The sequence below is a fragment of the Zalophus californianus genome, chromosome 6 (assembly GCF_009762305.2).
Source record: "Zalophus californianus isolate mZalCal1 chromosome 6, mZalCal1.pri.v2, whole genome shotgun sequence".
NCBI classification, from domain to species: Eukaryota; Metazoa; Chordata; class Mammalia; order Carnivora; family Otariidae; genus Zalophus; species Zalophus californianus.
Window position 1 is genome coordinate 64,388,749 of NC_045600.1, and position 16,001 is coordinate 64,404,749.

A 16,001-nucleotide genomic window follows, 5' to 3' on the forward strand; every position below is an offset into this window, starting at 1 on the left:
AACAATAATACATTAAATAAATCATTGGTTAGTGAAGCCCTATCAATTGACAAAGTTTAGTTGCTACTATAGGCATCCAGGAATCTTAAGTCAATTCAACAAATTTTAAATGTAATACTTATTGAGCTCCCCTTCCAATTAAAAAAAAAAAAACCTAATTGAACACACTTACTTATCTGCTCCCACCAAAAGGGGGGGAGTAAAAATGTTGTAAACCCATAAGAACAAAGAAAATGGAAGAGAAGATAATAAGTTATGTCAACATCTTCTTAGAAGATAGAAAGCAGATGAAACAGCAGCAACTGACCCAGGAGAGCAGAGTATTTGCTTTTATTATTTTTTTTTTTTTACTTATTTATTTATCAGAGAGAGAGAGAGCACAAGCGGGGGGCGGGGGTGAAGCAGCAGGCAGGGGAGCAGCAGGCTCCCTGCTGAGCAAGGAGCCCGACGGGGGACTCAATCCTAGGACCCTGGGATCATGACCTGAGCAGAAGGCAGACGCTTAACCAACTGAGCCACCCAGGCATCCCAAGCATCTACTCTTAAACACTAGCAGAGAAGCTTATTTTGCTGGCAGAGTCAAAGAGAGCTTAGGACTTTGCGGCAGCAGGTATCATAAGAGGGAAGAGTTATGTATGGCACTGAAAATATTAGGATTTTTTGAAAGCCTGTACTGCAAGCTAAAGATCCCTAGGTTTACTTACTTATCACCCATGCAATTAGGCCATCATTCTTCATCCTCCACCATCCCCTTGTAGGATACTAGAACTAATCTTTCAAGAGAAAATCAACAATAGAGAGTCAGAAAAAAACACAGTGAAGTGGGCCTAGGACTGGAAACAGCAGTGATGCTCCAGAGCTAGTTTGTACCAGCTCACAAAAGCTGATTGTTAAATATTCAGGAATTTTGCAAGGCAGTTGTTAAACATAGCCTTTTTTTAAAATTAATTTATATAAGCTTACAACTAAATAAGTTGTATCAAACAGACGTAATAGTTACTCAAAGCTCATAACTTCCTAATTATTTTTACTACATTTTATTATTATCTATGCTCTTGAAGTTATTTACATCTATTGTATCTGTATGGTAGAAATACTATATAATGCTGAGCTACTGTACATATTTTCCCAACTCTTAGTGATATCATGTTAGTAGCTTGAAATTGGACATAGTAAGAATATTTATACTTCAAATATTGGCAAGTGTTACAAATCAGGGCTTTTTTTTTTCTTTCAGGGAGCTAGTTGCTAATATTTACCAGCAAATCACTGAGAAGGATTAAGTGAAAGTCTAGGTAGTGAATTATGGAGCCCATAATCACTTTCACCAGCACCACCACTCCTCCTATAATGTTTACCAGTATGCATACCTTTTTTTTTTTAAGATTTTATTTATTTATTTTAGAGAGAGAGAATGAGAGACAGGGAGCACAAGAGGGAGGAGGGTCAGAGAGAGAAGCAGACTCCCCACTGAGCCCAGAGCCCGATGCAGGACTCGATCCTGGGACTCCAGGATCATGACCTGAGCTGAAGGCAGTCACTTAACCAACTGAGCCACCCAGGTGCCCAAGTATGCATACCTTTTTGATGATCCTTCTTTGGAGAAATTAAAATCCTAAAAAAATATCTACAGATACTTCTGTTTTAGGGTATCTTAAAAAAAATTTTTTTAAGCTTATTTACTGCCCAATCACCCTACAAGAGAGTACACACACATACACATATAGCATCTAGTCAACTTTTTAGGACCTTTTGCAAATATAAAGAGACAACCTAGTATCATCCTACAATTGAGGAAAGCCTTCAACCGAAAAGACAACAAACAGTAACTCAAAAGAAATAGAGACAATGCAGGTAGCAGAAGAAAACTTTTCAAAACAATAATTAACAGGCTAATATTTACAAGAGAATGTTATATCCATGAAAACCAGACAAGATAAATTTTTCAAGAACTATCAGAGAAGAAGAGGTCTTGGAAATTAAAAATCTAATAGCTGATATCAACAATTCAGTAGAATGGTTGAAACCTATAATTGAGGAAGTTTCCTGGAAAATAAGAACAGTAAAGAAAGAGATGGAGAAAAAAGAGGGTGAGGGGAAGGGTAAAAAAAATAATAATCCAGGAGCTCCAACTAATAAGAGTCCCAGAAAGAGAATAGAGAAGTTGAAGGGGGAAAACTTATCAATGAGGTATGCATTAGTTAGAAATCATTTGGCTACAGCTGACAAAATAACCAAACAAAAAGTAGCTAAAGTAATAAAAGTATTTATCTCATATAACATGAAGTCTGGAGGTAGGCTGTTCTGGATTTGGTGCTTTGACTCAATCAACTCTCCCATTTCTCAGTATTTTGGCATCTTGTCCTTAGGTTTGTCACCTTTCAATAAAAAAGATGACTATCACAATTTTAAAGTGACAACATGCCCTTTCATAATCACATCGAAAGCAGGAAACCAGAGATAATACAATGAGTTTTTCCCGTAAATCTGACTCATATCAGAAAATAAAACCATTCACTGGAGCGTTCCCTCCCTCCAGCAGACTTCTTTTATTTCATTGACCAGAAAAGCATTACATGGCTACCATTAGTTACAAGGTAAACTGGAAAAACAAGTACTGTATCTGGCAAATAAGAATGGGATTACCATGACTGGCTTTAGCAATCATGGGCACATTGCTGCCTAAATAAAATCAGACTCTGTTAGTAAGGACTATAGGAAGAATGTTCATTGACCAGGCAGCTAAGAATGTCTTCTATAATAATATGCGGAAAATATCAAGACTGAAGGACACATATCTTCAGAGTGAAAGAGTATATCAAAGGCCAACCATAGTCAAAACATCAAATGACCAACACAAAGACACATCTCCTAAACACTTCTTAAAGCCACATCCAAAAGTAGGAAATTAGAATGATACTGCACTTCTCAACAGAAACACAAGAAATTAGAATACAGCAGTGCCTTCTAAATTCTGAGAGAAAAGTCATTTTTAAAGCAAGAATTTTATACCCAACCAAATTATCAAAGACTCTTTTAGATATTCAAAGCCTCTTAAAATTTACCTACCATGTATCATTTCTTAGGAAGCTACTAGAGCACATGCTTCAGAAAAACAAAAACCCAACAAGAAGCCTGAGATTATGGGAGCTATAGATGTGGTCTATACAGATGAGACTCCTAAAAGAGAGAGCAGGTGGTTGGTGGAACTGGAGGGACAAATGGAAGATGCCTGGCACAGAGGTAAAGTGTAAAAGAGCTAAATCCTTATCTACCACAGTAAGTCAGTTTTTAAAACTGATGAATCAAAAGATTATAGTGGTGCCTGGGTGGCTCAGTCAGTTAAGCATCCGACTCTTGATTTTGGGCTCAGGTCATGATCTCAGGGTCCTGGGATTGAGCCCCACATTGGGTTCCATGCTCTCTGGGGAGTCTGCTTGAAGATTCTCTCTCTCTCCTTCTCCCTCTGCTCCTCCTGCTGCTCTCTCTCTCTCTCTCTCATAAATAAAACTTTTTTTAAAAAAAGATTGTAGTATATGGATATTATTTAGCTTTACAAATGCAAAGAATACAAGAAATAGCTGGTAATTAACATTCCTGAAGTAGGTAGCATGAGAAAAGTACAGAGAGGGGAAAGTTGAAAGAGTATTCAAAGAACAGTAGCCCAGTTTCTTTGTACCATAAGGAATCTGTAAAGAAAAGTGGGAGATAAAACTGAAGAGACAGATTGGGGTCATATTGTGGCAGTTCCAAATGCCAGGCTGAGGATTCTGTATTTAAAGAGTGCTGAGCCTCAAGTAAGGAAATGACATAATGAGAGCTGAGCTCCAAGTAAGATTGATCTGGCAGTGATATGTAAGATTAATTAGGGTAACAAAAACCTAGAGAACATGAGACTTAGTAAATTTCTGTTTCATAGTCCCAGTCAGTTTTCAAATATCTAACTTATAATGGTGGCAAGGAGAACAGAAAGTATAACATTAACCTAAAAGATATTTGGAAACAACATTGAAAGGACTTGTCTACTAAATGGATATAGGAAGGGAATAGGGAAAAGTCAAAAATGACCACAAGGATTTGAGTCTGAATAAACTAGAAAATTGTAGTGCCATAAACACTAGTAAGGGCATTAGTCCAGGAAAGGAGCAAATTTGGCATAAAGATTCATTCAGCAAATATCCACTGAATATTCACCTCATGCCTGGCACTTTTGTAGGTAGTGGGAATACAGCAGTGAACAAAACATACAAAAACCCTTGCCTTTGTGGAGCTTATATTCTGATGGAGAAGGACAGTAGGTAAAACAAGTAAATGCTATGAAGGCTAGGTGTCCTATGAAGAAATCCAAAGCAGAAATGTCAGACTAGGGGGGCGCCTGGGTGGCTCAGTCGTTAAGCATCTGCCTTCGGCTCAGGTCATGATCCGGGGGTCCTGGGATCGAGCCGCACATCGGGCTCCCTGCTCAGCGGGAAGCCTGCTTCTCCCTCTCCCATTCCCCCTGCTTGTGTTCCCTCTCTCACTGTATCCATCTGTGTCAAATAAATAAACAAAATCTTAAAAAAAAAAAAAGAAAAGAAATGTCAGACTAGGAATTTGAGATGATTAATTTGCATTTAGAAATTAGTCTGAGATGGACCTGAGATATCCAGATGGAGGTGTCCAGATGACTGGAACTTAAGAGAAGTTAGAGCTAGAGATATGAAATAGAGATTTCAGAGTTAGAGACAGGAGAGCCAGACATGTTGTTGAAGGAGTCAGCTTATTGTTCACAGTGTGGTATCTCCGGTGTGACCTCCAGTTTTTCAGGTCAAAGAAATTCTATTTTGTCAGTGTATCCAGAGATGACTTGGTTTGGGACAACTAACTCATGCTAAAAGTACACACTGATGTAAAGCCAGAATTTTAATTTTAAAATGAAAAACATAGACTACCAACTCAACAGTAGAGCTCACATAATTTAGTTAATACCTGTAGACCCGTCTATGTAGGATAGGTAGAATATCTGACTCCTTCTAACCACAGAATCAGAGTTAGGAGAATGAGCTGAACAATATCAATGTACAGTTACTAGCCTCACGCATTCATTAAGCCACAGAGAGACTTTTGCCAAGAGACAGTAATGCTTCTGCCTGATGACCTATCAACTGTCTTCCCAGACAGTGTAGAAACATGATACCAAAGTTTTACCCATTGACTCTTTCTTCTAAGCTCCTTACAGACCCTTCCCTACATTCATTTTTATTACAATAATATATATATATAGTTCTTTTGGAACTGAGCCATAGTTAGTATTGTTATGATTTATGGAATTTTGAGGTTTGATGAAAATTGGAATAACAATAGCTTCGTCTCTAAAGTATCTGCAGCCATCAAGGAACTTTTCCAGGGTTCATGGGTGGATGTTATATGTCATAATATCCCAAGAGAGCTCAAGAAAACGCTCAGGACAAACATCTTCATCTACTGTAAGGTTCTTCCCACTCCCATACCCCACTCACTGTGGCACGAAACTTAGTATGGTATAAGAGAGGCAGAACTGAGAAGTGGCTGAAAATGTGTTGATGTTGAAGATGTGCTACTCTTTATTTATTTTTTTTAGTATTTATTATGTGCCAGGCACTTTGCTAAATGCTAGGGATACAGTAGAGAGTTCCTCATGGGGTTTGCAGTTTATTGCGGTAGGAACTATAAACCATTGTCAAAGTTAATTCCTGTGAATCTGTCTTAGATATTTACATCACATCCCTGGCCCCTATAGTGCCAGGACTCATCACGAAAATGATAAAAGTTTTCTAAGATTTTGCAAGCCAGGTCTATCTCTCCTGCTACCCTAATGAGCCCATGGATACTGAGGGGGAATGAGTATCTGATCACAATAACAGCTACTAATTATAGGGAATATATGCAGAAAGAAATCAAGTGAAATCATGAGCATGTATAGGCAAGAAAAGAGAGCCAAGAACACAATGATGAAATATGTCTACACCTAGGGGACAAACAAGAAGAAATGGAGCCAGCAAAGGAAATGGGAATAGTTTGAGAAGTAGAAAAAGCAATTTGATACTATGCCATAGAAGTAAGGAAGAATGGAGGAAAGGATCAGCAGTAGAAACAGGTGAGTTATTGGGTTTAGAGACAAGAAGTCATTTGCCATCTCTAAGAGGGCAATTTCAGTGAGATGGTAGGGTTTGAAGCCAGAGGACAGAATGATAATGAGTGAGTATGTGGTAGAGACATAGCAACAATATCAGTGCTTTTCTAAATTTTCAAAAAGGAGAAATGAAACACTCAAATGGATACAATAATGTATGCTTCTTAAAATGAGTAAATAAATGAAAAAGTAGGGGAAAGAATATTTTAAGTATTTTTTTTTAATTCCAGTGCTAAATTCAAGAACTTAGATGGATTTTTCCTTTAATTAAAATGCAATGTAGTTATTATCTTGCTAGGAAAATCATAATGTATGTCCACAATTTGCATGAGACCCTGCTTCTGATTACACAACAGTCCTACAAAATAAGAAAGTATAATTTCTAATTTTATACAGATGAATAAATATTTCCTTTGTGTAAAAGGGAACGTATCAAGATTCAAATCTTCAGTTAGGTTTCCAACAGTCTTTGCATGCTAAAATGTCATTGATTTCTGTGTAAAATGAAATTGTCTTTTCTATAAATGTATTATTCTCTGATTCTAAATCAATTCAAGATACCCTGCTATATCCACAGGAAACTCCCTAACAAATCAATGCTAATTCCAAAAAAATGTTTTAGCATTTTAAAATTTTATTCACTGATTTTATTCACTGGATTGATTCATATTGAACAGGACTGGCATCCAAAAAGAGTACATTACTTGAAATTATTATTATATATATCTACTACTAATTATGAGTGAAAAAAATACCTTATATAAAAGCTATTACATGATTAATAATAGTACAGTGACTAGAGCCAGTTTCCAATCTCAATGAGGAAAAATATAACTTTGTTTTTCTACAACTTAACTACATTTCTATTTCAAATCCTAGTTCTATCTATATGGAGCCATAGTCAGGCTTTATTTTTGGATGCCTCAAATAGTCATGAGTTTTACTCTCTCCTTAAAGCTATGTCCAAAGGCCAGGGCACAAGACCTTCAATGTCAGACCCACCAACATCTATTTTTCCATTGCTTCCTTGCTATCTCTTCTCTTTCAAGGCACCCCTAATAAAGGGCATCCATCAAAAACCAACAACTAACATCATACTGAATGGTAAAAGACAGAATACTTTTTCCCTAAGATCAGGAGCAAGATAAAGATGTCTCCTTTAGCCACTTCTGTTCAACATTGCCCTGGAATTTCTAGCCAGGGCAAGTCACCAAGAAAATGAAATAAAACTCATCTAGATTGGAAAGGAAAAAGTAAACCTATCTCTATTTGCAGATGATGTGACCTCCTATATAGAAAATCTTGATTAATCTATTGAAAACTATTAGAATAAAACAACTCATAAGATTGCAGGATACAAAAATCAATTATATTTCTCTACACTAGCAATAAACAACCCAAACTGAAACTAATGATGTATGGTGACTAACAAAACATAATAAAATAAGATTAAATTTTAAAAAATAAAATAAATAAATAAATTCCATTTTCAATAGCATGAAGAAGAGTGAAATATTTAGAAATAAATGCAATTAAAGAAGATAAGATATATACTCTGAAAACTACAAAACACTGTTCAAACAAATTAAAGATCTAAATAAATGGAAAGACATCCCATGTTCATACATCATAAGACTTATTATTAAGATGGCAATACTCCTCAAACTGATCCACAGACTCAATGCCATTCTGGCCAAAATCCTACCTGGTCCTTTGCAGAAATTGACACACTGGTCCTAAAATTCACATGAAAATACAAGAGACTCTGAACAATTTCTATTCCACAGATGAATGAGTTATCAAATGGTTACGTATCTTGCCAGAAAATGCAAAGTTAAGTAAAGCATGAACCCCTATTTTACAGACAACAAAGGAAACTGAGACTGGCAATAAGCCATTTGCCTGAGAACAAGCAACAGAGGAGAGAACCTGGCAGAATGGGACTCCAACCAGGAAAGTCTAACTCACAAATTGTTGCTAAGAAACTACTGCACTATATGTTAAAGACTGTAACATAAAAAAGAACATGTAAAGTGAGTGTAGTTCATGCAAGGCCATCTCGCCCAGTTAGACAATGGCTTTCCAAATAAGATTTTCAAAAATTCATGTTGATTTTCATAAAATGACTTCAAGAGAATGTCTTGATTATTCTAGATACCATTTACGACTCAAACTTCTGTCTCAGAGTTCTGCTGCAAAGCTTGCTGTTCTGAGCCATTTATTTGTAACACAGTTTATCAGATTTGTTTCTAATAGTGAGTACACAATCTGTGCACCAGTTAGGTTTATTGAATTTAAAGATGAAAACTCTGCCTGATCTGGCACCATTATAATTTTAACTCTCTCAACCAAGTGGTCAAGGCAAAAGGATGGTGAAGTCTATTAAGGAAAATCTGAATCAGATGACAATTGTGTGTCAGAAAAGATGAACCAGTTTAACTAACCAGATTTCTCATCCCTCACCAAATCACTCTCGATTCCAATAATAGGAGACTGTCCTATCTAATTATCAGTGGTACTCTGACTTCCATTCCACCTGCTGATGTCCTGCCAGAGCCTCCTTCCCCCAGAGGCTTCTCATCAGATTTGAATGGTACTAAAGCTATTTGTTTTTGTTTTCTTCCTATTGTGGACTAAATTGTGTCTCCCCAAAATTCATATGTTGAAGCCTTAAACCCCAGTACCTTAGGATGTGACTGTGTCTGAAGATAGGACCTTTAAAAAGGTGATTAAGTTAAAATGAGGTCTTTAGGGTAGGCCCTAATCCAATCTGACTGGCGTCCTTATAAGAAGAGGAAATTAGGACACACAGAGACACCAGTAATGTGTACACACAGAAGAAAAACCATGTTAAGGACAAGGGAGAAGTCTACCATCTACAAGGCAAGGAGAGAGGCCTCAGAGGAAACCAAACCCACCAAGACCTTGGTAGACTCTTAGCCTGCTGAACTGTGAGAAAAGAAATTATTTTGTTTAAGCCACCCAGTCTTTGGTATTTTGTTATGGCACCTAACACACTAATAAACTTCCGTTGTCTATATGAGCCTCTCCAAAGAAGAGTCCTTGACATATTCACCTTTGTACCTTTTATAAAGCCTTGAGCATTAAAGGTGTGTTTTCAATGTTTATCTTGTTGTTATTATTGTTTCAAGACTCAATTCAAATATATTTGACCAGATGTAGGTGATAAGACCCTACAAGACCAAAAAACAACAGCAACATATTCAATTCAAAAATGTTATGTAACATCTGCCATGTGCCAGGTGCTTGACATACAAAGAGGAAGAAGACTATCCCTATCCTCAAGGTAGTTATTTCCAGTCATCTAAAAAGGCATGTAAACCAAAAACTGCTATATTGCTGGATTAATTCCAACGATGGGGTTGGGGAGTGGGAAAATCATACCTTAGCAGATATTTGAAGGCCACTTTGTTCATAACTGTCTTCACTCATTTGTTTCATGACAGAAGCATGTATCTTATCATCTCTAAATATAAGATGGGTCAGGGGAAGCACACCAGCCTGTTCTGCTGTGGATCTTCCCACCCTAGGTTGACTTTACAACAAAACACTAAACAGTCCCTCTAGAACCATCTGGTATTCTTTTTGGCCACCACAACCATTCAAGTGGAGTCACCTACTGTCTCTACATCCACCCTTATAACATAGAGGCAAGCTCAATTAAAAAAAGACAACCACCTTGCTGCTTCAAGGTTTTGTTAGCTCAGCATGAGGGGATATTATCAATGCCAGAGAACTCTGAGCTTGCTTTTATTCTTTCCGAGTTTCAGCATGTGTGCGTTGCAGTGATTTGGTGAAAGAATGGTTAGGTCAAAGTAGTTGTTGTCCCAAAAGAGAACTATTATTGAAGACTTCGGTTTTGCTGCTCCCTAAATAGCACATTTTAGTCATCTATAAAATGAGAGAGTTGAACAAAATCATCTTAACGGTCCCTTTCTGTTTTCAAATTCTATGATTCTGTAATCAATAGCCTGACTTTTTAAAATGTGAACAAGCCTCAAGAAACTTTTAAGATAAGCTTCTAGCTTGTTTATGCACATTTACAACTGATTCATTCAGGATTATATTACGTAACAGCAGTAGTTACACATGTTCCTAAAAATGAATTCATTCTTGAAATGCCTTTTGAAGGCATTCATTCTTTCTATTGCCTTTTGAATATTTTTGATGTTGCATGGTAAAGTTCCTTAGGGTATAGTCTAATAAAATATACTACATTAGTCTCAATATCTAAATATGTCATTGAGAAAAAATGTATTTTTATTGATTCCCAAAATTATGCTTCTATATAAAAATACTCAATTTTAAGAGGAAAATTTCCTTGGGAAAAAAAGAGTTTTGTCCTCTACTATAAAATAATTCATTTTGAAAACTTATTAGTCTATTATTATAGAGGGTTTTTTTTAATGTTAAAGCTTCCTTTCTTTAATGAGAATTACTATGCAGTGTTCATTTCATTTATAATAAAATATCAGCTGAATTTCTTAATGCCAAATGAATTTCTCCTAATGCTTTCAACTCTCACTAAAAGTCAGGCCCTTATATCTGAGTGGAAATCTCACTAATTTCAGAAAAAAATTTATATATAATTAAGATGAACTGTATGGATTTCAAAATGGAAATCAGGATGTATGTTTTACATTCATGCAATCTGACATTAATGTGTTCCATAATTCCTTCCTTTTTCCTTCTAACCCTCACTGTTCTCTCTTCCAGCTATCTTTTTTCTTCTCCTTCCTTTCACAGATCCTTATTAAATAAATAAAAAATTTAAAAAGTTGTGACCCATGTAGTTCTATCCTAGATGGTGTTATCAAAAGAACACAATCCAAGAACAAAAAGGACTTTTTAAAAAATTGCAAATACCAAGAAGAGAACACACAACTCACAATTCACTTCTTAAAATCCCCTGTATTCTCTTTCATTCATTGTCCTCTCACATAACAGGTAGTCCTTTGCTGTTTTTGTACATGCCCCCAGAAAACTTTTCACCCACCCCTAGTGCTCTGGTTCTTCCTTCACACCTTTTTTGGTCCCAATTCTAATTTTTAAAAATCCAAAAAAACCAGGACAGAGAAAAGGCTGGTAGTTCATATATCAATAATTTGTGTTCAATTACCCTTTCCAAGTGCTTTATAGGGTATATGAAGAAGCACAGACCCTACCTTTAAATTCCTATAATCAATGGAGGATATTCAACATGTATTGGACATCTAAATATATCAAATGCTACTTGACCAGCACCATGGATATAAAGATTAATAGGCAAGAGTCTCTGCCTTAAGGAAGTTGACAGCCCAATGTGTAGGTGGCCACATGGACAGACAAATAGAATGCATTGTGATAAATGCTAAAGTAAACTTTACACAGAAGGTGCTATGGAAGCATGACAGAACTTCCTTAAAAATGACTCACTATCCAGTACTCTTGGTTAATGATATTACCTTTCTCCTTTTTACAGAAACTCCAATCTTGAATTGAAAATAATTCATCATTATTTTGTCACTCTCTCTGCCTCTCTGCCTAACTTGTCCCCAGAGTTTTGCAGCTTCATATCTATTTCTGGTAATATCCTCCTAATGTGGTAAGCTGGGGTGGTGATGGTGAGAGAGAAGGGGGGAAAACAAAACAAAACAAAAAAAACCTGGCCCCTATCTCCCAAAGGAAAGAAATTTGAAGCTGTCAGAAATGTGATAGAGTTGTCGGAAGCACATGGATTCAGGGGCGCCTGGGTGGCTCAGTCAGTTAAGCATCTGCCTTCTGCTCAGGTTATGATCCCAGGCTCCTGGGATCGAGCCCCACGTTGGGCTCCTTGCTCAGTGGAGAGCCTGCTTCTCCTTCTCCCTATACTGCTCCCCTTGCTTGTGTTCTCTTGCTCTGTCAAATAAATAAAATCTTTAAAAAAAAAAAAAGTACATGGATTCAGCATTTTGAACTATGAAATATATAATCTAGGTTTTTGTTTTTTAGATTTTTTCTTCAATAGCAGTATGATCATCACAAAAATTTCATGAAGATTAAAAAAAACAAAAGCCTACCACTATGTCCAAGTAATCTGTGCCTTCCCTAACATTTTTAGTCACATCCTTCCAATGCTCTTATCATATTTGATTCCTGTAATGTCTTCCTAAGTGGGCTCTCCTCCAGTTTCTCCCAATTCAAATGTATCTAATCTACTTCTAGATTATCCTAAATAATGTTCATGTTACTCCCTTTTAAAAGCTGCAATAGTGAACCAATGTCTATAGGATAAAGCTCAAACTCTCTAGCTTTAGATAAAGATTCTTGAAATTTTGGGCCCCCAAATTATGTTTGCAACCTTATTTCTTTTTACCCCTAACTCAACTATATGCTCCAGTCAACTCAAATGCTCAGTCTCTTCAAGAAACACCTACTGATTTATCTGCCTAGCAACCCTTTTTCTGAGAACTGTTCCTCCTTTTTTCTAACAACATTCTAGCTGCTATACATGGCCAATATAACTCTGCAGACTCCTGGGCATTGATGGAAGCAGATAGAACCTGAGAAAGAACTCTCTACCTTGTCCTTACAAAGTAACCCTGATTACCATTGGTGATTGATCCAAGGGAGACACCTGACCCAAGCTGTTCCAATGAGGAATTTTAAATGGAAACTGGTCTAGACTCTGTCATTTTCTGCCATATAGATCAGAAAGAAAAAAGAGCTGGTCTGCAATAAGAAATGATGCAGATATGTAGAGGAGAGCAAAGACAAGAGATAAAAAGGACTTTAGTCTTCATCTATTCTACTCATCTGACCCAGGTACATTCTGCCGTTGGGGCCCAAGAGACACCACTGCAGTCATAATAATGTTACCTCCTTTGCTTAGTTTTTTTTTTTTTTTAAAGATTTTATTTATTTATTTGACACACACAGAGAGAGAGAGTACAAGTGGGTGGAGCAGTAGGCAGAGGTTAGAAGGAGAAGCAGGCTCCCCACTGAGCAGAGAGCCAGAGACGGGGCTCGATCACAGGACCCTGGGATCATGACCTGAGCCAAAGGCAGACACTTAACCAACTGAGCCATCCAGGTGCCCCTGCTTAGGTTATTTTAAATGAATTCTGTTACTTGCATCCCAAAAGAGTTGTAATTAATCTAAAGATATTTGCCTTTTAGAGAGGTCACTCTGTGCACAATGTGGAAGGGAGATGGGCTAATAAGGGAAAAGAACAGAGGCAATGAGACCAGACAGGAGGATACTGGAAGAATCCAGGAACAGAATTTAGTGATGATTGGATGTGGGAGGTGAGCAAATGTGGTGAGAACTGTGGATGACCTAAAGATGGATGAATGGGTGGAGAGTGGGAAAATACTAAAGAATTTGGTGTATGGTCATGAATTCTGCTATACATGAGATAATTCGTGCGGAAGCAACTAGGACAATGCCTAGGCCATAGTAGACATTCCATACATGTCAGTGTCCTAGGTTCCACACCCCACCCCCCACTCCATTTATGTTTATCTCCCTTATTAAGCAGTATGTAAGCTCTTATAAGGCACAGATTATACACTACTCCATTGCCCTCTCAGTAACTACTCAGGTCCTGATATACTGTAAACATTCAGTAAACATTTGTTGATTTCATTTTATTTTTATGTAAGGCAGCTTTGTTTTGATTGCTTACAATATATCTTGTCAAAGTGAACACTCAGAATATATTGTATAGACTTGCTTTTTTATACAAAGAATCAAAAGAATGCTTTCCTCACTATAATCTTGTTTGATTTTGGAGTGGTCTTGAGAAAGTCCGAATTCCAATAAAGGGTCATTTTGTTTTTGATGGGTAAGAAATAAGTAAAATCCAGACACAAAAAGAATAAATAAACAAGCTTTTCATTTATAAATATGTATAAATCTGAAAGTTCTCAGTAAACATCAATGCACAATACTTAAAAATAAATCTGAAAGCTGAATACAGAGCCTGATTCATAATATAAACACAAACTAATCAAAGCCAAGGATTTAGAATTTGGAGAAACAGCTCCTGTTGTTGAATCTGAATCTCTATCTCACATATAACTATAAGGCTTTTTGGAAATTAATTCTTTCCTAATTCTCTATACAAAAGATTATTCTTATCTAATATCCATTATCTGTATATAGATCTAATATAATAATCATATGGAATATATAATCATATAATAAATGTATACATAAATTCTAATATGTATTATTATATAGAGACAAAGAGTACAAATGTGGCAAACGTATTTAAAATTAAAGATTTAAAAACTCATCTTAACAAATTCCATTGCTGTAGACATATACAATCAATCCAAGAAAGTCATGACTGGATAGCTTTTCTTAACCTTAACTGAAGAGGAGAGATGAGCCCATGCATGGCTGCTATACATGGCCAATATACCTCTGCAGACTCCTGGACATTGATGGAAGCAGATACAACCTGGGAAAGAACTCTCTAATGCGGGAAATGTAGGTCAGCCAATGTAAAATGTGATCGGAGAGGCCACCTATCATAGTACCCCAAATTCCACCAGTGGGGCATTCTTTTGAGTTAAGGAGACTTTTCTGGGAGACTTTTGTTACAATGCATGTATTCAGGAAAACTGAAAACACATTAACCTGCTGATACCTATAAACACATTTTCATGCTTAGTTTTTTAAGTAGCTCCCTATCACATAACAGAGAACCATGGTTTGGCCCTTTTGGCCCTACCTACCTTCCCAACCTCATCACTTGCCATTCTCCTCTTCCCAGCAGACCCCCACCCCCATGACTAGTGCCTTCTCAGTGCTTCAGGTTTCAAATTAAATGAGATCTCTCATAAAAGCCTTCCCTCACCACTCTAACCTAAGTAGAGTCCTACTCTATCAGAGCTTCCTTCAGAGCACTACTAACAATAGGTTATTCTTTTATCTTTTTTCTGTTTACTTGTTTATCTGTCCCTCCCTAAGGGCTTAAGGTCAAGGACCTTGAATACATTATCCTCCATTATAATCCTAGCCCTTACACAGTATCAAGCACATAGTAAAGGCTTGCTAAATACGTAAGAGTGAATAAATGATAAAATAATGTAATATTTCTAGAAGTTGATTTGTCTATAAATATCAAGACCTTAAAATGTTGACACAGATTGATCAAATAATTCTTTTTTTTAGAGGGGGAAGGGGCAAAGGGAATGGGAGATGGAAGAAAGAGAGGGAGAATCTTAAGCAGGCGTCACACCCAGTGCTCACCTCAGAGCCCAACCCTGAAATCATGACCTGAAATCAAGAGTCAGAAGCTTAACCAACTGAGCCACCCAGGCGCCCCAATCAAATAATTCTTCTTCTACTTTACCTTAAGGAAATAATTGGAAATGTTCAGATTTATCACAGAATTTTCATCACAGACTTGTCTATAAAAGGAAAAAAGTGGATTTGAATGCCCCGAAATTAGAAAAAGATTAAATCAGTGACATTTTAGAAGAATACTTAATACCATGATAAAATGCTCATGATATGTTAAATGAAAAAAGTAGGATAAAAGTTTATAAAGTATGATCACAATTTTGCAAAAAGGAAAAGAGTATATATGTATAGAAAAAAATTGTTATATGTGTCAATGTACCAAAGTGTTGATGGTGCTTACCTACAGGTGACAGATGTGTGATTTTTATTATTAATGATATTCTGTATTTTTAAAAATTCTCCACATGCCTGTGTATAACTTTTATGAATGGATAAGAGGAATACATTTTTAAATCTAAATAAACACCTAATGTGAGAAAAGCATCCTGCTAATTACTGAAGGATTCAACGCTTTCGAATGATCAACACTTTCTCATTTTCCAGCAGTTTGTAATT

The 16,001-nt window shown here is 36.6% G+C and overlaps 1 protein-coding gene across 9 annotated transcripts in view; it reads left to right on the forward strand.

Annotated features, from left to right (window-relative positions):
* GPR33 (G protein-coupled receptor 33) overlaps nucleotides 1-16,001 on the forward strand; it is a 56,829-nt gene that overhangs the window by 16,790 nt on the left and 24,038 nt on the right. The gene's annotated exons all lie outside the window — the stretch shown is intronic.